At 43.3% G+C, this 23424-nt stretch overlaps 1 protein-coding gene across 2 annotated transcripts in view; it reads left to right on the forward strand.

Moving 5' to 3' along the window:
• Positions 1-23424, forward strand: part of efcab11 (EF-hand calcium binding domain 11) — a 95882-nt gene that overhangs the window by 43778 nt on the left and 28680 nt on the right. The gene's annotated exons all lie outside the window — the stretch shown is intronic.

Consider the following 23424-nt stretch of genomic DNA (forward strand, 5'->3'; position numbering starts at 1 on the left):
AGTATTTGGAGAGGAGGCGTGCCGAATTTCTTCAGCTGCCTTAGGAAGTAGAGGTGCTGTTGCGCCCTCTTGACAAGAGTGATAGTGGTGTTGGTACATATCAAGTTCTTAGTGATGCGTACATCGAGGAACTTAAAAACTGCGGACTCTCTCCACTGCATTTTGTTGTTAAAGCCTGAATTTAAAATGTATCAACAGCCTACACAGCCCAAAAATATGCTGTCATGTGGAATTATATATTATTTTAAAACTGAAGTGTCTCCTCAATAAGTATTCAACCCCTTTTGTTATGGCAAGCCCAAAAATGTGCTTAATAAGTTGCATGGACTTACTCTGTGTGCAGTAATAGTGTTTAACATGATTTTTGAAGGACTACCTCATCTCTTTACCCCACACATACACTACCTTTCAAAAGTTTGGGGTCACTTAGAAATGTCCTTATTTTTAATTTTTTTAAGAAAAGCACTTTTTTTGGGGTCCATTTTCAAATATCAAATTGATCAGAAATACAGTGTAGACATTGTTAATGTTGTAAATGACTATTGTAGCTGGAAACAGCTGATCTTCAGTTACTTGGCAAATTGAATAAATAAATAAATGCATCCCGTTTGCAACAAGGCACTAAAGTAATACTGTAAAAAATAAAAAAATGGCAAAGCAATTCACTTTTCTCCAGAATACAAAGTGTTATGTTTAGGAAAAATCCAATACAACACATTACTGAGTACCACTCTCCATATTTTCAGGCATAGTGGTGGCCGCATCAAAAACATGTTTTCATTTTGAATTCAGGCTGTAACACAACAAAATGTGAAATAAGTCAAGGGGTGTGAATACTTTCTGAAGGCACTGTACCTCTTCCCTGTAGGCTGACTCGTCATTGTTAGTGATCAGGCCTACAACCATGGTGTCATCAGAACACTTGATGATGGAGGTGGTGTCATGCTTAGCCTGGCAGTCGTGGGTGAACAGGGAGTACAGCAAAGGGCTGAGGGCGCATGCCTTAGGGGCCCATGTGTTGAGAGTCAGTGTGGAGGGGATTGGGTATGGAAATGTGAAGGAGTTGGTAATGGGTTGGGAAAGGTTTGGGAATGTAAATGGGAAGAAGGGGATAGAAAGGGTTTTTGGGATGGGAAATGGTTTTGGAAAGGGGTTGGGAATGCCATCAGGCTCTCTCTTACTGTAAATCAATGTTGGTAGACATGGCCACTGTGTCCCAAATGGTGGGTTTAGTTGTTCACACAGATGTTCTCAGTCCAGTCAAATACTTAGTATTTATTTAGCTGTGAATTATTTTTAACACATTTTTCTGGTATCATATAAGACATGGCAAAATGTGTAGAATTGCAGGAAATTGGCTTTAAAACTGCTAAAATATATCTCTGCCAAAAATAGGGGTGTGAACAGTTTGGGGTTGCATGGGTTGCGAGGTGGGGGTTTGTTACTATGCCGATAAATGACAATATCCATCCGGACCTTTGCCACCTAGGACATTTACAGTATGTGACCGGACCTTCTCAAATAGTACCCCCTGCCCTACATAGTGCACTACTTGTGACCAGGGCCCGGTTTCCCTAAAGCATATCAAGGCTAAGTTCATTGTAAGAACCTTTTGTAGGAGCATAATTAAATCTCAGATGTTTCCCCAAACCATCGTTACTAAAGTTGCACTTGAAAATGCTTGTTGTTTACGGACTGCCTCAGACCACTCGTCGAACAGCTAAGTGCATCGTTAAATCATTTTTTGCCCTTCCGCATCACTTTATATACAGAAGATCTCGGCTAAACATAATCTCTCTGTGTCCGCCGATAACTACAGAACAAAGTTGACTACAAATACAAAGTTGCCAATGTCTTTGCAATTGTTAAAAATATGCTTCAAATGAAAATCGAGGTGACTGCATTAAAAGACATACAGTATAGGTTAGGCTTATATACACTGCTCAAAAAAATAAAGGTAACACTTAAACAACACTGTGAAATCAAACTGTCCACTTAGGAAGAAACACTGATTGACAATACATTTCACATGCTGTTGTGCAAATGGAATAGACAACAGGTGGAAATTATAGGCAATTAGCAAGACACCCCCAATAAAGGAGTGGTTCTGCAGGTGTGGACCACAGACCACTTCTCAGTTCCTATGCTTCCTGGCTGATGTTTTGGTCACTTTTGAATGCTGGCGGTGCTTTCACTCTAGTGGTAGCATGAGACGGAGTCTACAACCCACACAAGTGGCTCAGGTAGTGCAGCTCATCCAGCATGGCACATCAATGCGAGCTATGGCAAGAAGGTTTGCTGTGTCTGTCAGCGTAGTGTCCAGAGCATGGAGGCACTACCAGGAGACAGGCCAGTACGTCAGGAGACGTGGAGGAGGCCGTAGGAGGGCAACAACCCAGCAGCAGGACCGCTACCACCGCCTTTGTGCAAGGAGGAGCAGGAGAAGCACTGCCAGAGCCCTGCAAAATGACCTCCAGCAGGCCACAAATGTGCATGTGTCTGCTCAAACGGTCAGAAACAGACTCCATGAGGGTGGTATGAGGTTCCGACGTCCACAGGTGGGGGTTGTGCTTACAGCCCAACACCGTGCAGGACGTTTGGCATTTGCCAGAGAACACCAATATTGGAAAATTCGCCACTGGCGCCCTGTGCTCTTCACAGATGAAAGCAGGATCACACTGAGCACGTGACAGACGTGACAGAGTCTGGAGACGCCGTGGAGAGCGTTCTGCTGCCTGCAACATCCTCCAGCATGACCGGTTTGGCGGTGGGTCAGTCATGGTGTGGGGTGGCATTTCTTTGGGGGGCCACACAGCCCTCCATGTGCTCGCCAGAGGTAGCCTGACTGCCATTAGGTACCGAGATGAGATCCTCAGACCCCTTGTGAGACCATATGCTGGTGCGGTTGGCCCTGGGTTCCTCCTAATGCAAGACAATGCTAGACCTCGTGTGGCTGGAGTGTGTCAGCAGTTCCTGCAAGAGGAAGGCATTGATGCTATGGACTGGCCCGCCCGTTCCCCAGACCTGAATCCAATTGAGCACATCTGGGACATTATGTCTCGCTCCATCCACCAACGCCACGTTGCACCACAGACTGTCCAGGAGTTGGCGGATGCTTTAGTCCAGGTCTGGGAGGAGATCCCTCAGGAGACCATCCGCCACCTCATCAGGAGCATGCCCAGGTGTTGTAGGGAGGTCATACAGGCACGTGGCGGCCACACACACTACTGAGCCTAATTTTGACTTGTTTTAATGACATTACATCTAAGTTGGATCAGCCTGTAGTGTGGTTTTCCACTTTAATTTTGAGTGTGACTCCAAATCCAGACCTCCATGGGTTGATAAATTGGATTTCCATTGATTATTTTTGTGTGATTTTGTTGTCAACACATTCAACTATGTAAAGAAAAAAGTATTTAATAAGATTATTTCTTTCATTCAGATCTAGGATGCGTTGTTTAAGTGTTCCCTTTATTTTTTTTGAGCAGTATATTTCAATCATATTGGGATCAATTTAATGTCCATTCAATTGAGTTCTATTTTGTAATTGTAGGCTACTGTGTAAAATCATATGCGCAATGATGTGCGAAATCTACGATGGTGCATTATTATAGCGTAAGCATTAGAATAAGCCACCTCAATATTTGCAGCCATCAGGGATAATATATCTAGCAGCTGATCTGTCATCAAAAGTGGCGATTTTAACATGTCAGTATTGAAGATGTGAATGGAGAAAGCTGATCAGGGAGCAGCGCTGCTATTGCTCCAACGACGCACTTAGTGAAAGTTCTCCTTATGTAGTGTTTTGGGAAACGCATGCGAGTTGTTCTGCCATTATAGCAACGATGCATCGTTAAAACACTCGTAAACTAAAATTCCATCGCTATTGCGAAACCAGGCCCAGAGCCCTATGGGAATCTTAATAAGGAATAGGGTGCTATTTCGGACGCAGACATAGAAGGCAATGCTGAGCTCATTCTGTGTCTGCCTCCCCCTGTCTCCTTCTCCCCCTCTCCTCCCTCTCTCATCCCTTGTCGCCTTCTTCCTTCTTGGTCTCCTTCTCCCTCTTTCCTCCCGGTCTCCTTCTCCCTCTTCTTCCTCCCCGGTCTCCTTCTCCCTCTTCTTCCTCCCCGGTCTCCTTCTCCCTCTTCTTCCTCCCTGGTCTCCTTCTCCCTCTTCTTCCTCCCTGGTCTCCTTCTCCCTCTTCTTCCTCCCCGGTCTCCTCCTCCCTCTTCTTCCTCCCCGGTCTCCTTCTCCCTCTTCTTCCTCCCTGGTCTCCTTCTCCCTCTTCTTCCTCCCTGGTCTCCTTCTCCCTCTTCTTCCTCCCTGGTCTCCTCCTCCCTCTTCTTCCTCCCTGGTCTCCTTCTCCCTCTTCTTCCTCCCTGGTCTCCTCCTCCCTCTCTCCTCCCCGGTGTTCAGTTAGGCTATCTTTAAAACAGCATGACAGAGAGCAAAGGGAATGAATAGAGGAGAAGGGAGGGGGCCTGGCAGGGAAAGGGGGAGGAGAAAGGGGGAGTGAGCAAAAGAAAGGGAAAAGAGTAATATTTAGTGTGAAAGTGGGGAGTTTAGCTTTTTTAAAGTGTGTTTGTGTATATATGCGTGTGCATAGAGTTTATCTGTGTGCCTAGGGCTGTGTTTAGTCCAGATTATCTCTCCAAAGTGATAAATAATAACACTTGCCCTGAGGGAAGGAGCAAAGGAGGGAGGAAGAGAGAACATGCTTGTTCTTCATACACCTCGGAATAGAACTAAAGCAGTTCCTATGTGTTGCGGTGTGTGTTTTAAGTGTGTGTGCAGCAATGTGTTGTGTGTATCGTGTGTGTGTGTGTGTGTTCTCTCTGTCCTTTCAGTCCCTTGCCATGTTCTTTCTGTCATAATCACAGAACAATGGATCACAGAATCACACCATTAACACCACACAAGCGAGTGTGTGTGTTTGTGCACACAAACATTCTCTAACACACACACACACACACACACACACACACACGTGTAAATACACACACACATTTACGGCGTGCACCTGCTGCCTCCTTTTTATTTGCTCCAGATTTACGGCCGCGTGCCGCCGAGCTCTTGCTCACACACACCATTAACACAGCAACCGCTCGCCTGGTTACTGTCTCCATGACAACGTGGCAACGCAGTGCCTACCATCGCACCTTCAGCAGAACCTGCAGTTGTTTTCCCCCTTTTCCTTTCTCTCTTTGACCCTTTCTTTTCTTTCTCTCTTTTTTGTTAGTTATTTTTCTTTCTATCCTTCCTCCTTTATTTTTTTTCTCTTACCTCTCCCCCTTCCTTCCTTTTTTTTCTTCTCTGTTTTCCTCACCCATCCCTCTCGATCTTTCTCTCTACCTCTTTTGTTGTTCTTCCTCTGCTTCTCCTTTGTTGCTCCTCTCTCTGTCTCCACAGCAACTATCAGTCTTTTGGTAGCCCTTTACACTCGTAACCTTATACGGGTTAAACATGACAGATTTGGGCGGTAATAAGCTCTTAAATTGGAACATAGTGGCTGTACAGCAACATATGTACAAGGCGTCAGAGCTCTGGCTCTGCTGTATGGGTTCTCAATGACAGCCGTTCTGAACTTGAGCACCGCACCTGACAAGAAGTTGCCCCCATCCCTCCCGCTAATTGGGCAACTTTTGCAAATGTTTTTGTTGTCTGAGTGATGGAAATGCTATGGCTCGATGTAAGATGGCTCGATGTATTTTGAAAGAAAAGATATTGAGGATTATAATGAACACAGCTTTGGTGTCATACAAGCAAGCCAAACGCATGTGAGTCCAAATGTCCACTTCACCTCCAAATCATACATTTCATGTCATATATACAGTGTCAATGTTTAGGATCAGTATGTTTGATGACATGTCACTATACAAGATGACATGTCACTATACCCTGGGTTGTTCTGAACAGAATGAGCCAATGTTTGTTTGTTTGAAGGAAATTCACTGCTGCATACACACCTGGATGCACTCATGACTCCTTTCTATGCCCACCAAAATGACCAATTGCCTTGTGAAAGGCTAAAACTTTGAGATCGTATTTTAAAACTTAGCTAGTCATGTTGGCAATAGAACAAGCTTTCATATCATGCCCACATGACCCAGATTGCAATTTTTAATGGACTGTTTTTGGATTATGTATACAACGACGGTAATTGTGTGATGCTGGGGAGCAGGGTTGTGTTCCAGATTAAACAACTACAAGTGTGCTTGCTGTAGTTCCTCAATGGCACAGCTAGGAGAGCTAAAAAAAAGTTCCTCGGTTGAAGACTTTTCTATGAGTCATAAAAGTGCATTGAAATTGCTTAGGAACTGTGCACACTTTGGAAAGGTGTGTGGCCACTTGGAGGCACCAGTTATTCCTCTCATTTAAACCATTGTATTTTTTTGTCTTCTGTTGCACCAACCCCACATTTTCTCCCCAATTTCATTATATCCAATTGTGATCCAATCGCTGCAAATTAGAGGTCGACCGATTAATCGGCATGGCCGATTTTAATTAGGGCCGATTTCAAGTTTTCATAACAATCGGTAATCAGCATTTTTGGAAGCCGATTATGGCGTCCAAAAACGAGGAAACTGCGTGGCAAGCTGACCACCTGTTACGTGAGTGCAGCAAGGAGCTAAGGTAAGTTGATAGCTAGCATTTAAACTTATCTTATAAAAAACATTCAATCTTCACATAATCACTAGTTAACTACACATGGTTGATGATATTGTTAGGTTAACTAGCTTGTCCTGCATTGCATATAATCAATGCAGTGCCTGTTCATTTATCATCGAATCACAGCCTACTTCGCCAAAAGGTTGATGATTTAACAAAAGCACAATCGTTGCATGAATGTACTTAACCATAAACATCAATGCCTTTCTTAAAATCAATACACAGAGGTATATTTGTTTAAACCTGCATATTTAGTTAAAATAAATTCATGTTAGCAGGCAATATTAACTAGGGAAATTGTCATCTCTTGCGTTCACTGCACGCAGAGTCAGGGTATATGCAACAGTTTGGGCCACCTTGCTCGTTGCGAACTAATTGCCCGAATTTTACATAATTATGACATAACATTGAAGGTTGTGCAATATTTAGACTTAGGGTTGCCACCCGTTTGATAAAATATGGTTCGTTCAATATTTCACTGAAAGAATAAACGTTTTGTTTTCGAAATGATAGTTTCCGGATTTGACCAAATGAATGACCAAAGGCTTGTATTTCTGTGTTTATTATATTATAATTAAGTCTATGATTTGATATTTGACAGAGCAATCTGCCTGAGCGGTGGTAGGCAGCAGCAGGCTCGTAAGCGTTCATTCAAACTTTACTGCGTTTGCCAGCAGCTCTTAGCAATGCTTGAAGCACAGCGCTGTTTATGACTTCAAGCCTATCAACTCCCGAGATTAGGCTGGCAATACTAAAGTGCCTATAAGAACATTCAATAGTCAAAGGTATATGAAATACAAATGGTATAGAGAGAAATAGTCGACGTGTCATAATTCCTATAATAATTTCAACCTAAAACTTCTTAAGTGGGAATATTGAAGAACTGGGAATATTGAACCACCAGATTTCATATGTTCTGAGCAAGGAACTTAAATGTTAGCTTTTTTTACATGGCACATATTGCACTTTCACTTTCTTCTCCAATACTGTGTTTTTGCATTATTTAAACCAAATTGAGCATGTTTCATTATTTATTTGAGACTAAATAGATTTTATTTATGTATTATAGTAAGTTAAAATAAGTGTTCATTCAGTATTGTTGTAATTGTCATTATTACAAAGAGACCCTCCCCTAACCCGGACGATGCTGGGCCAATTGTGCGCCTCCCTATGAGACTCCCGGTCATGGCCGGATTTGACACAGCCTGGGATTGAACCCGGGACTGTAGTTACATCTTAGATCGCTGCGCCACTCGGGAAGCTTCCAGGAACCGTCTTATCAAATTGTATTTGTCACATGTGCTGAATACAACAGATCTAGACCTAGCTGTGAAATGCTTACTTACGAGGCCTTAACTCTATTTCTTGAACTGTAGTTTGGTTTTAAGAAAATATTTACTAAATAAACTAAAGTAATAAAATAACAATAGCGAGACTATATATAGGGGGTACCGGTACCGAGTCAATGTGTGAGGGTACAGGTTATTCTAGGTAATTTGTACATGTAGGTAGGGGTAAAGTGACTGCATGGAAAATAAACAGCAGGTAGCAGCAGTGTAAAAACAAGGGGGGGGGCGTGTCAATGTAAATAGTCTGGGTGGCCATTTGGTTAATTGATCAGCAATCTTATGGTTTGGGGTTGAAGCTGTTAAGGAGCCTTTTGGACCTAGACTTTGGCGCTCTGGTACCACTTGCATGCAGTAACAGAGAGAACAGTCTATGACTTGGGTTACTGGAATCATTTTTTAGGCCTTCCTCTGACACTGCCTAATATATAGGTCCTGGATGGCAGGAAGCTTAGCCCCAGTGATGTATTGGGCCGTACGCACTACCCTCTGTAGCGCCTTACGATCGGATGCCGAGCAGTTGCCATACCAGGCGGTAATGCAACCAGTCAGGATGCTCTCGATGGTGCAGCTATAGAAAGTTTTGAGTATCTGGGGACCCATGCCAAATCTTGTTAGTCTCCTGAGGGGGAAAAGGCGTTGCCGTGCCCTCTTCACGACTGTCTTGGTGTGTTTGCACCATGATAGTTTGTTGATGAAGTGGACACCAAGGAACTTGCAACTCTTGGCCTGCTCCACTACAGCCCCGTCGAAGTGAATGGTGGCGTGTTCGGCCCTCCTTTTCCTGTAGTCCACAATCATCTCCTTTGTCTTGATCACCTTGAGGGAGAGGTTGTTGTCCTGGCACCACACTGCCAAGTCTCTGACCTCCTCCCTATAGACTGTCTCATCGTTGTCAGTCTCAACGTCAACAGTGAAGAGGCGACTCCGGGAGGCTGGCCTTCTAGGCAGAGTTGCAAAGAAAAAGCCATATCTCAGACTGGCCAATGAAATGAAAAGAAAAGATTAAGATGGGCAAAAGAACACAGACACTGGACAGAGGAACTGCCTAGAAGGCCAGCATCCCGGAGTCGCCTCTTCACTGTTGACATTGAGACTGGTGTTTTGCGGGTACTATTTAATGAAGCTGCCAGTTGAGAACTTGTGAGGCTTCTGTTTCTCAAACTAGACTCTCTAATGTACTTGTCCTCTTACTCAGTTGTGCACCGGGGCCTCCCACTCTGTATATTCTGGTTAGAACCAGTTTGTGCTGTTCTGTGAAGGGAGTAGTACACAGCGTTGTACGAGATATTCAGTTTCTTGGCAATTTCTCGCATGGAATAGCCTTCATTTCTCAGAACAAGAATAAACTAACGAGTCTCAGAACAAAGGTCTTTGTTTCTGGCCATTTTGAGGCTGTAATAGAACCCACAAATGCTGATGCTCCAGATACTCAACTAGTCTAAAGAAGGCCTGTTTTATTGCTTATTTAATCAGAACTATAGTTTTCAGCTGTGCTAACATAATTGCAAAAGGGTTTTCTAATGATCAATTAGCCTTTTTAAAATGATAAACTTGGATTAGCTAACACAACGTTGCCATTGGAAGACAGGAGTGATGGTTGCTGATAATTGGCCTCTGTACGCCTATGTAGATATTCCCTAAAAGATCTGCTGTTTCCATCTACAATAGACATTTTTCTTTTCTTTCAAAAACAAGGACATTTCTAAGTGACCCCAAACTTTTGAAAAATAGTGTATATGATGAGTAATGCAAAATATGTAAACATTATTAAAGTGACTAGTGTTCCATTTATTAAAGTGGCCAGGGATTTCAAGTCTATGTGTATAGGCAGCAGCCTCTAATGTGCTACTGATTGGTGTTTAACTTCTTATGGGCAGGTGGGACGGTAGTGTCCCACCTGGCCAACATCCGGTGAAATTGCAGAGCGCGAAATTCAAATTAGAGAATTATAAATATTTAACTTTCATAAAATCACAAGTGTAATACATCAAAATAAAGCTTAACTTCTTGTTAATCCAGCCGCTGTGTCAGATTTCAAAAAGGCTTTACGGTGAAAGCACACCTTGCGATTATCTGAGGACAGCGCCCCGCATACAAAACCATGAAAAACATATTTCAACCAGGCAGGTGCGACACGAAAGTCAGAAATAGCAATATAATAAATGCCTTACCTTTGATCTTCTTCTGTTGGCACTCCAAAAGGTCCCAGTTACATCACAAATGGTCCTTTTGTTCGATAATGTCCTTTATATCCATAAAAATTCAGTTTAGCTGGCGCCAGTGACAGCCATTGAAAATAGTGGTAGGCTGAATTTTGTTTTGGGGGGGATGGTTTGTCTTCGGGGTTTTGCCTGCCCTATCAATTCTGTTATACTCACATACATACATTATTTGAACAGTTTTAGGAACTTTAGAGTTATCTATCCAAATCTACCAATTATATGCATATCCTAGCTTCTGGGCCTGAGTAACAGGCAGTTTACTTTGGGCACACTTTTCATCCGGACGTGAAAATACTGCCCCCTACCCAAGAGAGGTTAACAGTCTGATGGCCTTGAGATGGAAGCTGTTTTTCAGTCTCTCGGTCCCAGCTTTGATGCACCTGTTCTGACCTCGGCTTCTGGATGATCGCGGGATGAACAGGCAGTTGCTCGGGTGGTTGATGTCCTTGATGATCTTCTGGGCCTTCCTGTGATATTGGGTGCTGTAGGTGTCATGGAGTGCAGGTAGTTTTCACCCGGTGATGCGTTGGGCAGACCTCACCACCCTCTGGAGAGCCCTGCGGTTGCGTGCGGTGCAGTTTCCGTACCAGGCAGTGATACAGGATGCTCTCAATTGTGCATCTGTAAAAGTTTGAGGGTTTTAGGTGCCAAGACACATTTCTTCAGCCTCCTGAGGTTGAAGAGCCGCTGTTGCGCCTTCTTCGCCACACTGTCTGTGTGGGTGGACCATTTCAGTTTGTCAGTGATGGGTACGCTGGGGATCTTGAAGCTTTCCACCTTATCCACTGAGGTCCCGTCGATGTGGATAGGGGGATGCTCCCTCTGCTGTTTTCTGAGGTCCAAGAACATCTCCTTTGTTTTGTTTGACGTTGAGTGAGAGGTTATTTACCTGGCACCACACTCCCAGAGCATCACCTTCTCCCTGTAGGCTGTCTCGTCATTGTTGATAATCATGCCTACTACTACTGTTGTGTCGTCTGGAAAGTTGATGATTGAGTTGGAGGCATGCGTTGCCACGTAGTCATGGGTGAACAGGGAGAATAGGAGGGGGCTGAGCACGCACCCTTGTGGGGCCCCAGTGTTGAGGATCAGCAAAGTGGGGGTGCTGTTTCCTACCTTCACTCCCTAGGGGTGGCCTGTCAGGAAGTTCAGCACCCGGTTGCACAGGGCAGGGTTCAGACCCAGGGCCTCGAGCTTAATGATGAGCTTGGAGGGTACTATGGTGTTGAATGCTGAGCTATAGTCAATGAACAGCATTTTTACATAGGTATTCCTCTTGTCCAGATTGGATAGGGCAGTGTGCAGTATGATGGCGAATGCATCATCTGTGTATCTATTGGGGCTGTAAGCAAATTGATGTGAGTCTAGGGTCACAGGTAAGGCAGAGGTGATATGATCCATGACTACTCCCTCAAAGCACTTCATGATGACAGAAGTGAGTGCTACGGGGGGCGATAGTCATTTAGTTCAGTTACCTTTGCCTTCTTGGGTACAGGAACAATGGCTGCCATCTTGAAGCATGTGGGGACAGCAGACTGGGATAAGGAGAGATTGAATTTGTCCATAAACACCCCAGCCAGCTGGTCTACGCATGCTCTAAGGACACGGCTAGGGATGCCGTCTGGGCCGGCAGCCTTGCGAGGGTTAACACACTTAAATGTCTTATGTCGACCACGGAGAAGGAAAGCCCACAGTCGTTGGTAGCGGGCCACGTCTGGGCGAAGCGAAGAAGGTGTTTAGCTTGTCCGGAAGGAAGACGTCATGGCTGGTTTTCCTTTTGTAGTCCGTGATTGTCTGTAGACCCTGCAACATATGTCTTGTGTCTGAGCCGTTGAATTGCGACTCCACTTTGTCTCTATACTGATGTTTTTGTCTGTATGGTTGCCTTACGGAGGGAATAACTACACTGTTTGTATTCTGCCATATTCCCAGTCACCTTGCCATGGTTAAATGCGGTGGTTTGCGCTTTCAGTTTTGCACGAATGCTGCCATCTATCCACGGTTTCTGGTTTGGGTAGGTTTTAATTGTCACAGTGGGTATAACTTCTCCTATACACTACCTGATAAACTGAGTCACCGTATCAGTATAGTCATCAATATTATTCTCAGAGACTACCCAGAACATATCCCAGTCTGCGTGATAAAAACAATTATTTTTCTTTTCTACCCCTTTTTTCTCCCCAATTTCATGGTATCCAATTGGTAGTAGTTACAGTTTTGTCTCATCGCTGCAACTCCCGTACGGACTCGAGAGGTGAACGTCGAGAGCCATGCGTCCTCCAAAACACAACCCAACCTAGCCGCACTGCTTCTTGACACAATGCACATCCAACCCGGAAGCCAGCTGCACAAATGTGTCGGAGGAAACACAGTACACCTGGCGACCTGGTCAGCGTGCACTGCGCCCGGCCTGCCACAGGAGTCGCTAATGCGCGATGAGACAAGGATATCCCTGCCGGCCAAACCCTCCCTAACCCGGACGACGCTGGGCCAATTGTGCGTCGCCCCATGGACCTCCCGGACGCAGCCGGCTGCGACAGAGCCTGGGCTCAAACCCAGAATCTCTGGTGGCAGATAAAAACAATCTTGAAGCGTGGATTCCGATTGTTCAGACCAGCGTTGAATAGTCCTTAGCACAGGTACTTCCTGTTTGAGTGTCTGCCTATAGGAAGGGAGGAGCAAAATGGAGTATTGGTCAGATTTGCTGAAAGGAGAGTGGCGGGGGGCCTTGTAGGTATAGCAGTGGTAGAGTTTTAGCAGTGTGAGAACTGCAGTCATGTGTTGGTAGAACTTCGGTAGCGTTTTCCTAAAATTTGCTTTGTTAAAATCCCCAGCTACAATAAATGCAGCCTCAGGATATGTGGTTTCCAATTTGCACAAACTACAGTGTAGTTCCTTAAATGCCATCATGGTATCGGCTTCAGGGGGGATATATACGGCTGTGACTATATAACCGAAGAGAATTCTCTTGGGAGATAATACGGTCGGCGTTTGATTGTGAGGTATTCTAGGTCGGGTGAACAAAAGGAGTTCCTGTATGTTTTCACAATCACACCATGAGTCGTTAATCATGAAACATACACCCCCGCCTGCCTTCTTCCCGGAGAGATATTTATTCCTGTCTGCGCGATGAACTGAGAACCCAGCTGGCTCGACGGATTCAGACAGTATATCCCGAGAGAACCATGTTTCCGTGAAACGGAGTATGTTACAATCCCTGATGTCTCTCTAGAAATAAATCCTCGCCCTGAGCTCGGCAACTTTATTATCCAGAGACTGAACATTCGTGAGTAATATACTCTGAAGCGGTGGGTGGTGTGCGCACTTTCTAATACCCTAACTACACCGTGCGCGAGTGTTACAAAATACATTTAGAGATCTATATTATTAAATTATTGCACCCACACTGCTCGCACGCACCAACGATCGTCTGCGTTGCCAATTGCAAGAATAGAAGTCAGTTCTATTTGTTATGCAGATCGCGCTGCAAGTCCTGTCTCTCCCATGTCCTCATTGGTTTATAGAAGCAGGTACCCATGTGCCATGTCCTCATTGGTTATACCCACGTGGGTGACTGAAAGACGAACGAGGTTGGTGGCGGTAATGCACCTAATTTATGAAAGTTGCCAATCGCAATATAAAGTCCAGAGAAGAAAAGGCCTGGAAGGAGGAGCGATGACTATAAACGATTCGGTTGATGTGTGGATTAATTGTCGAAGTAGAGAACCTTGTGCATTTCAGGTAAAATAACAACTCAATGTTTATATCCCAGGACAAATTAGCTAGCAACAGCAAGCTAGATAAATAGGAAAATTTAGCAAGTGCAAGCTAGCTAGCTAAATTGCCATAAATGTTTAATGCTTTTTGACCTGTCACCAAATTAATGTAATTGGTTAAGAGTTTGTTTTGATATTTTAACCTGCGTGTCGTGATCGCCTTTGGTGTAGGGGGACAAAATACATTTATGCATGATGGCACACGCGCGCAACCGGTTTGGGTTCCGTGTAAGTCGGACAAGAAGACCACTCCGAGTATCTCTCCCCTGCCGGCTTTGTGCGGATGTTTCCTGTAATCCATGGCTACTGGTTGGGATATACGTATGGTCACTGTGGGGGGAAAACGTTGTCGATGCACTTACTGATGAAGCCGGTGACTGAGGTAGTATGCTCCTCAATGCCATTGGATGAATCCCAGAACATTTTCCAGTCTGTGCTCGCAAACAGTTGTGTTGCCTAGCATCCGTGTCATCTGACCACTTCCGTACTTCCTGCTTTAGTTTTTGCTTGTAAACAGGAATTAGGAGGATATAATTATGGTCATATTAGCCAAATGGAGGGTGAGGGAGAGCTTTGTATGCACCTCTGTGTGTGGCGTAAAGATGGTCTAGAGTTTATCATGTTACTGAATGTGTCCATATTACATAAAATCCAGTGTAATGTTTGGATCCAGTCTTTTCAGGTGAACTATTACGTACTCACCTTTGGTCTAATCATTTGCCCATTATCTCCAAACTGTTCCCTTTAATTGCTACCATGGTTATGCATATGCTTTTCATATTTCTTCTTTAAGAAACATTTACATTTAGCCCTGTCCATATAGACTAATTCCCACAAGTATAAAGGGTTAAATACCTACAGCACTGAGGGATATTCACCTCTCTCCTCTCCCTCTCTCCTTTCTCATCTCTCACTCCTTAATTGAATTAAATCGACATTGCAAATTGTTTGCAGAAAAACTCACGCTATTCATACACTGAGGACCCAATGAACAGTTAAATTGGACTTTCTACAGTGGAGATTGAACTTCAGGGTACCTTCACTTTAAACATGTTCCTTTTTAAAATGAACAAATTACAATTTCTTCATTTCTACTTTTTCATAAACATGATTTCTCCAGACCCCTCGGCTAACTGTTGTTATTACAAATCCACTGTAGTGAAGAGAATGGATCACATTACACTGTTGTGAATTGAAACATTTCACTCTTATCAGTGGCTGGTTTTAATTGACTATATCTGAGTGCAGCACTTGAGTGGGAAAGATTAGTGGAAGTTTAACCAAAGACTAAAACTGGTGTGTGTGTGTAATCTGCAGGAAATGGAGCCTGATGAATAAGTGAATTAATTATCATTCCTAAATTAAACTTTCTGCTGTAGTTTGGGTCCTATTAAAGCAGTGCAATGAGGAGGCTGCTCTGTTAACTGTGTGGTAGAAAGAGAGAATATGCTAATTTCCCCCACCATCAGTTCTACCCCTCCAGCTACTTTAAGAGGTTACACGGAGTACCTCTCAAACTTAGCTAATGCCGCTACATTGCAACTATTTATTCCCTTCGTTCTGTTCCCCTCACTATTTAAGTTCCTCTTCTCTTCTCCCCCCTCCTCTCCTTTTTCTGTGCATACAGTATGAGTGTGAAAGACAGAGGGGGGGGTAGAGAGATGGTTGGCCATCTCGACCATATAGAACCAGCCATGTGCCTCCCATGTTAGGGTCTATGCTCTTTTACGTGATTGTTTTGTTTAGTGGAGATGAAGAAGGAAGGAAGGATGTAAAGCCTCTCAGGAAAACCTTGAACCTGATTACCATGGCTATGGAATTGACTTATCCTCTGGAAATAAATGTTTCTTATTTTCTTCACTCTCTCCATTCCTCATCAGTGAGTGCTCTTAATGGGGCAGATATTAGCTGATCTTTATCACTCTCTCACTTTCTCTTTCTGTCTTTCAAACCTCTCCTATTTACCTGCTCAGGAGATGTCTCTATCAGCACAGCCCAGCCCAGTCTCCCCCTTTTTTTCTTTCATTAATGTTTCCTCTGCTCCCTAATCTTCAAGGTATTCCTTTGTTTGTCTAATCAGTTTCCTATCCGATTTTGTTATTTTTATGATTGAATTGTCCCTTTGTTTAGCAGATGTCTGTTCTTCCATTTGCTGGTTATTTGTAGGGAAGCAGCTTCCTCTAGCCTATTATCAGTCTATTAAAAAAAAACACCTGCATCTCTGATGTAGAAGCTAGCAATCACAGTAGTCTTCTTCCGGCTAACTTAATATTTCCGATAGGTTTAAGTCTGTCTTGAACATGTTCAGATTTCTAAAACTAGAAGTGTGCTGGTTTTAGCTTTTGTTATCAAGGTCGCCCCCTTCTTTTTCCAGATGTGTTGTCTTCATTGAGGCTGACAATTTCCCTGGCTTGGGATCCCAATAGGCAGTAAAACACACACACATCTCATTAGAATTCCTGTGTGGTGGGGGTATGTGGTAGAAGGCTAATGTAATCGTCATGGTAACTCCGTACAGTAGCGAACAAGTCCCAGAGGAGTTGCCCCATTTCCTGCTCCCTGATACGTGTGTGTGTGTGTGTGTGTGTGTGTGTGTGTGTGTGTGTGTGTGTGTGTGTGTGTCTGTCTTCTGTCCTCTCTGAGCTCTTGAACCCCAGGTCTGTGTGTGCGTTAACACGCGTATAACATGATAACAAGGTGTGGAGAATACTATTTACCTGCCTTAGGCTCCGAGAGATCTCGTCCTCTCTCCATCTCGCCTCCCCTTCTTTCCTCTCTCCCCATTCTTTCTCACCATTCCCTTTCTCCCACCCTCCCTCCTCCTGCAGTCCACCTGTGAGGAAAGATTCTAATCACAGAGATGAGTGGAGGAGCCTGAGAGGAAGAAGGGATCAGATAAACGAGTGAATACATTAATTAAAGAGGGGAAAGAGAGGGCATCTATATCTGATGGATCCTAGAAACCACTGCAGTGCTCTTTTAGAGAACCTGTGTGTGTGTGTGTGTGAGACGCGGAGTGGATCAGATGGCTGTTATGTGAACAGTGCTCTGCAGCGCTTGCGTGTGTCTCGTCTCGCACTGATATGCCCTCCAGCATCACACACACACGCCCACTGACGTGAGCTCAAGTCTTTGATGTCTAAGGTTCTTTATTAAAAGCATTCCACTACTCCAGGTAGGTGTGTGTGTGTGTGTGTGTGTGTAGAGCAGCCCTTACCCTAATATTTTAGCTAGGCAACAAAGTTTAGAAATAGGCCGATTTTAATTATTTGTTTCGAAGTTAGTTGCATGCCTCGGAGCTCCGGTATCAAACGTAACATCACTATTATAGCCCCGTTCACATGCTAGGAAGCTCTGAAATTTCCAATTTGCTAATTCGTTGAACGCGGCACAAGATTAACTACAAACAGTTAGCAAGTCGGACATTTCCTAGTTTCGACTAGCACGTGAACGCAGCGTAATGCTGTGTTGGTAACCAAGTGGAAATTTACCACACATGACTGAGAAGAATCATCTCCAACTGGTAATTACTAGTGGGAAAGAATGAATCAAGGATTATAATATTTTAGCTAGGCAAGAAAGTTTAGACATAGGCAGATTAATTATTTAAGTCACAAGGGTCACCACCTGTGTGAAGGGGGGAGTACATGGGCCGCCTTTCAAATCTTGGGGATAGTACCAGATATAATAGGTTAAACATATGGGTTAATGATTCAGCAATCGGGGGGTAGAGAGCTGCAGCAAAAAGGGATCAAGCATATCAGCTTCAGTGGATTTTTTTAAATATTTTTTTTTACATCAATCTTAAGCAAGGCATCTAGGACATAACACATAGTTAAGTGTATTGAAAACAAATATTCACTAGAAGTTGACGGGTTAACCGTCGAGTCAGCTAGAGGCTGGCAGAGGAAGGAGCAGTCGATTGACTGACCAGGGTCAACTACACCACCGTTTCTCTCAAATGAAAAACCTGCCAAGATTATAAAATTAATATTAAGAGCATCTCTTATCCCATTCTTCTCAGTTATGATGACAGAGTCAGACAGACTTGCTTAGGCAGGGAAGAAGAGGAATTTCTACACTTCAGGGCAATTACTGTTTTCCAACATTTTGTAGGATCACCAGCAGTCAGAGCTTAAAAAGTAGCTTGATTTAGCTTTCTTAATCGATACAGTACATCTGTTTCTCAATTGTCTGAAAGATTGCCAGTCAACTACAAAGTCAGTTTTCCTTGCTTTGGCCCATGCCTGATTTCTTCTCTGAATGAGCTTAGATAACTATGAAGAAAACCAAGGGTATGAGCTATCTTTAACTGTTAATTGTTTAAAAGGGGCGTTTTTTGTTTGGAACGCTCTGGATTGACGGACGACAGCGTGTTCCAGTTCCCGCCAATATCCAGCGACTTCGCACAGCCATTGAAGAGTGGGACAACATTCCACAAGCAACAATCAACAGCCTGATCAACTCTATGCGAATGAGATGTGCCGCGCTGCATGAGGCAAATGGTGGTCACAGCAGATACTCACTGGTTTTCTGATCCACGCACCTCATTTCTTTATGGTATCTGTGACCAACCGATGTATATCTGTATTTCCTGTCATGTGAAATCAAATTAATTAGGCCCTAATCTATTGATTATATTGACTGATGCCCTTATATGAACTGTAACTCAGTAAAATCTTTAAAATTGTTGCATGTTTTCTTCACAGAATCTTCTGTTGGCAACATGCACATCACTTGCTGATTGGCAGCATACTGTAGCAGCAGCAGCCTATCAGAATATTGCAGGCGTTTTTTGGTCTCACTTCCTTACCAAACCATCAGGTCAGTGAGTGTGATGGATTAGCTACTGTAAATTACTGTTCATTTTACAATAATCCACTTGCAACTAGTTGACAGTAAGTTATTTAAAATTAAACAACTTCCTGTGAACCAGCAGCCATTAACCTGTTAGAGCTAGGGGGCAGTATTGACACGGCTGGATAAAAAACGTACCCGATTTAATCTGGTTACTACTCCTGCCCAGTAACTGGAATATGCATATAATTATTGGCTTTGGATAGAAAACACCCTAAAGTTTCTAAAACTGTTTGAATGGTGTCTGTGAGTATAACAGAACTCATATGGCAGGCCAAAACCTCAGAAGATTCCATGCAGGAAGTGGCCTGCATTCAAAATTTGAATTTTGACATTTATTTGGATTCAAATTTGCCGCTCTTGAAATGCACCTGCTGTTGATGGAGTGCACCACGGGTGGCACGCTAGCGTCCCACCTAGCCCATAGAGGTTAAACAAATCAAAATATATTTTATATTTGAGATTCTTCAAAGTAGCCACCTTTTAAGTTATGATGAACTTCACAGGGTGGTGAAAGTGCATGGTATGAGCTTGATGCTCCTTTCCAATAAATGTCGAGGGGCTTATTCTGGTGACATGATGATCGATGCTTGACGGCCATTTTGACAAATAAAAACAATCTCGCTCTATCCACAATCTCATCATATAGACTATCCTACCCTCACTGTATCTTCAAGATGTTCACTAAAGTGCACATGCCAAGAACAGAGTAGACACATTTTGCTATTTAACGCAACCGTTTTTGTGACGACTATCAGTTGAGTTGAAAATGAGTGATGTGATGGAAACGCATTAAACATTCTATTTTTATTTCATTACTTGAAAACTTTAACTTATCTGCAACACGACAGTTTGGTGGAAACACACCACTGGTGGGAATATTCGCCTATTTTCTATATGCAGATTTTTTTATATGTACATGAATCTGTCGCCAATTGGATGGAAACCTAGCTATCTCTCTTCTCTCCTCTTTTTCTCACACTCTCTAGCCCTCTTTCTTTTTATACTGTTTTTTTTAAAACCTTTCTCTCCTTTCTTTCTACTCTCTCTCTGTCTTTCTAAACCTCTCTCCCAGAGGTGTGGTGGCCTCTTAGATCTTGGCGGGAGGTCTATGCTGATTTGACTAATTCTGCTTGGTCAGAGCTGCGTCAGCCATTGCCCTCCGAAGGTCAATGCTGATCTGTCACTGCACTCAACTAGTTTTAACTTTTACTCCATCAGTCCTTTTACTCTGTCCTCTGTGTAACACAACCTTTATGCTATGTTTGCACCAAATCTATGGGACATTTGGTGCCGAACAACATGGATGCCAGTTTACAGAGCGATGGATGAGAAACCAATTGGTCTTGGCTACATGAGTATACTATCAGAGTTCTCTGACTTGCGAATGTTTGGAGACCAGCTTTCTTTGTGAGGGGAGCAGTAGATGTAAAGTGACTGACTGGAAGCCATTCCTCACAGTGTGAGTTACCGGTAGCTACACAGGAGCAGATATACATAGGTTAATCATGTATAGGAAGAAACTGATTGAGAGAGAGGTCCAACATAACAATTCAGCCCAATATACTTCTCTTCCCTCAGAAAAAAGCTCCCTGTTTCTGAAAGTCTAAAAATCCAGTAAAATCCCTTAACAGGCCAGAACTGGTCAGCGTAGCCACATTAGCCCGTGGATAGCTTTCAAAGGAGAATGTCTCAAGAGGAGAAGGAAGTGTTGGATGGTTGTGTGGACTGGGACAATGTGCTTATTATGATGGTCCTGGAGTGTTGGCCCAGTTAAAAACAGGATTTAGCCTAGCAGCAGAGACAGCTTTAGCATGCACTGTCTGTCTGGCTTTGGGAGCTGTTGTCTTGGTAACAGAGTTCTGTTCTCAATGAGCGCTGTTCAGGGGCTTTAGACATGGAGCGCATGCTTATCTTCTCGTCTCTTCTCGTTTTGTTACTCCGCTTCTCTCATCCCTCTCTCCTGGACATTTAGCAGTGTGGTTAATCCGTCCAGTAGATCCATGGAAATACTGCTGCTGGTCGGTGATAAAACACACAGTGCTCCCATTGGACACACACTATGTGTGTTTTGGTGTGCATGCGTGTGTGTTTTGACGTGTATGTGCCGCTGGGAGAGGGTGAAGGAGGGAGCCAAAGATGATGAACGACAGAAGAAGGAAGAGGGTATGATCGAGAGATTGACGTAATGACAGATTGGTGGGGGAGAGACGGCGACGGGTAGGGAGAAGAAAATACGTTGTGGAAGAGAGAAGGAAATGTGACAATAGAGTTTGAGACAGTAAGAGTGAGACACAAACTCACGGTATTGACTTTTCCTGAGATTTCACCTTTCTGTGGGTGATGAAAGATTATTGGTCGCTCCCTATCAAACACACAGCTGTCAGTGCGCTGGGAAGTGGCGTTTGTGTGTGTGTGTGTTGTCACCTGATATTAAACACTGCCATCTTCTAACTGAGGCTGTTTAGTTGCCTGGGATGCTTTTGGAAAAGGTCAGCCTTTCCAAAGCTCATTCCTCGGGACCCCAAAGGGTGCACGTTTTGGTTATTGACCTAACACTACACAGCTGATTCAAATTATCAAAGCTTGATGATTAGTTGATTATTTGAATCAGCTGTGTAGTGCTGGGACAAAAAACAGTTTGGGAAACCCTGGTCAAGGAGGGCTTTCCACTTGAGCACTGTGTGTGTGTACGTTTGTGTGTACCGTGTGTGTTTTAGAAAACAGGAACAACAACAAAAAACCCAAAGACAAGAATCCCCCCCCCCCTCCTGCTGGGAGGAAGTAAAACAGGAGTTACTCTTAGATCAAAGGTACAGGGTGCACACACACATATACATTTTTTATAACTTTTATTTTATTAAATATTAAAACATACAATGTACCTGCAGTGAAGCCGCTCAACATTACATTACATTCCGTTATCTAACAGAATCCCATCCAGAGCAACCAGGGTCAAGCGCCCCACCCAAGGGCAAGTCGACAGATCTCCCACCAAGTCAAAATGGGGGTCTGAACCAGCTCACAACTGCCAGACCACCAACCGTTCAAGATCCCTCCCACAGTTCCCTGAGAGCTGCCCATCAACCATATGTTTTACTTTTATCTTTGACCATCATTCTATCCCCTGCCCAGCAACTGCACTCCAACTTGTCTCCAGTTCCACATCCCAACCCTCAGTTTCCCTCAGCCCGTCTCACCTATCTCTGCTGGCAATCCTCTTTGGTTTTCTACACACCATATATCTTTCAACTATGCTGTGATGTTTAACATACAATTTGAATCTATTCGAATAGAATCCACAGATTGCGAGTTGAAGATAAATACTTTTACTAAGAGTATTAGTAATTGACTGACTAGGTCTCTCCAGATCTCCCAACAATGCTATTTCTATGGTCAATTTTACATTATTGTTATTCTTCTTTTAGCCATTCCAGAAACAGGCTACCTGAGGGCAATACCAGAACAAATGGTCTATTGATTCTATATCCTATATCCTTGTTGGTGGCAAGAATTCTGTACAATAATTTTAGCTGAAAGGCACGAAGTCTTGAATCTTGTATCATTTTATATATCAACTCATACACCTTGTGCCATGGAATCGGTTAATCAAAAATCTCTTCCCAGCAATTTTGCAAACTGTATGGCACAGCTGTCAACATCCTGTTCCTCATATGAAACTGGTATACTATTTATGCTATTTTTGTTCCTCTGCCAGTTTTGAGCCTTTACAGTATATTGGACAGACAGACCAGTTCCCTACCTCCTACCGCTGACACCTGCCTCCATTTTTGGGGTAATGCTAAAATCAATTGGTTGTAATCTTGGATTGAGCAGACCTTCCCACACAACTCCATTAAAGACATAAGTCTACCATTCCATACAGGTATTTTATCAACCAGCACATTTGAGTTCAACCATAATATTTGTGGTAATATTTGTTCTGTCTTTTCTGGCGGATGAAATTGAAATTGTAACCAGCTCTGCAATGCTTGTTTGAAAAAGAGAGATAATTTGAACAAGGTTTCATTTGAAAGTAATTGAAAATGAGACATGGCAATCTGCAAAAGGGCAATTTTTAAACAATGGATGAGCTTTTCTTAGTAATCTACTTGAGAACCATTTAGGGTTCAAATAAAACTTTTGAAAAAATGAAGCTTTTAGAGCGAGGTTGTGTTTTTAGATTTAATCATCTCAACCCAACCAGTTCATATTCATTGTATAGATAGGCACACTTTATCTTGTCTGGTTTATCATCCCAGATAAAGCTAAATATTTTTTGCTCATATAATTTGAAAAACGAATCATCAGGAGTAGGCAGCGCCATAAGTGAGAACTTAACCAGTCACATTTTTCCATAAATAGACAGATATTTACCTCTCCATGGTTGCAGGATCTTGTCTATCTTACTCGTTTTCTATTGAAATTCATTGTGGAGAGCTCATTTACATATTTTCTGATATGAATCCCAAGTATGTCTACCTCACCGTCAGCCCATTTTATAGGTAAACTGTAGGGTAATATAAATGTTGTGTTTTTAAAGATCCA

Source organism: Salmo salar, chromosome 01 (genome assembly GCF_965601325.2).
Source record: "Salmo salar chromosome 01, fSalSal1, whole genome shotgun sequence".
Taxonomy (NCBI): Eukaryota; Metazoa; Chordata; class Actinopteri; order Salmoniformes; family Salmonidae; genus Salmo; species Salmo salar.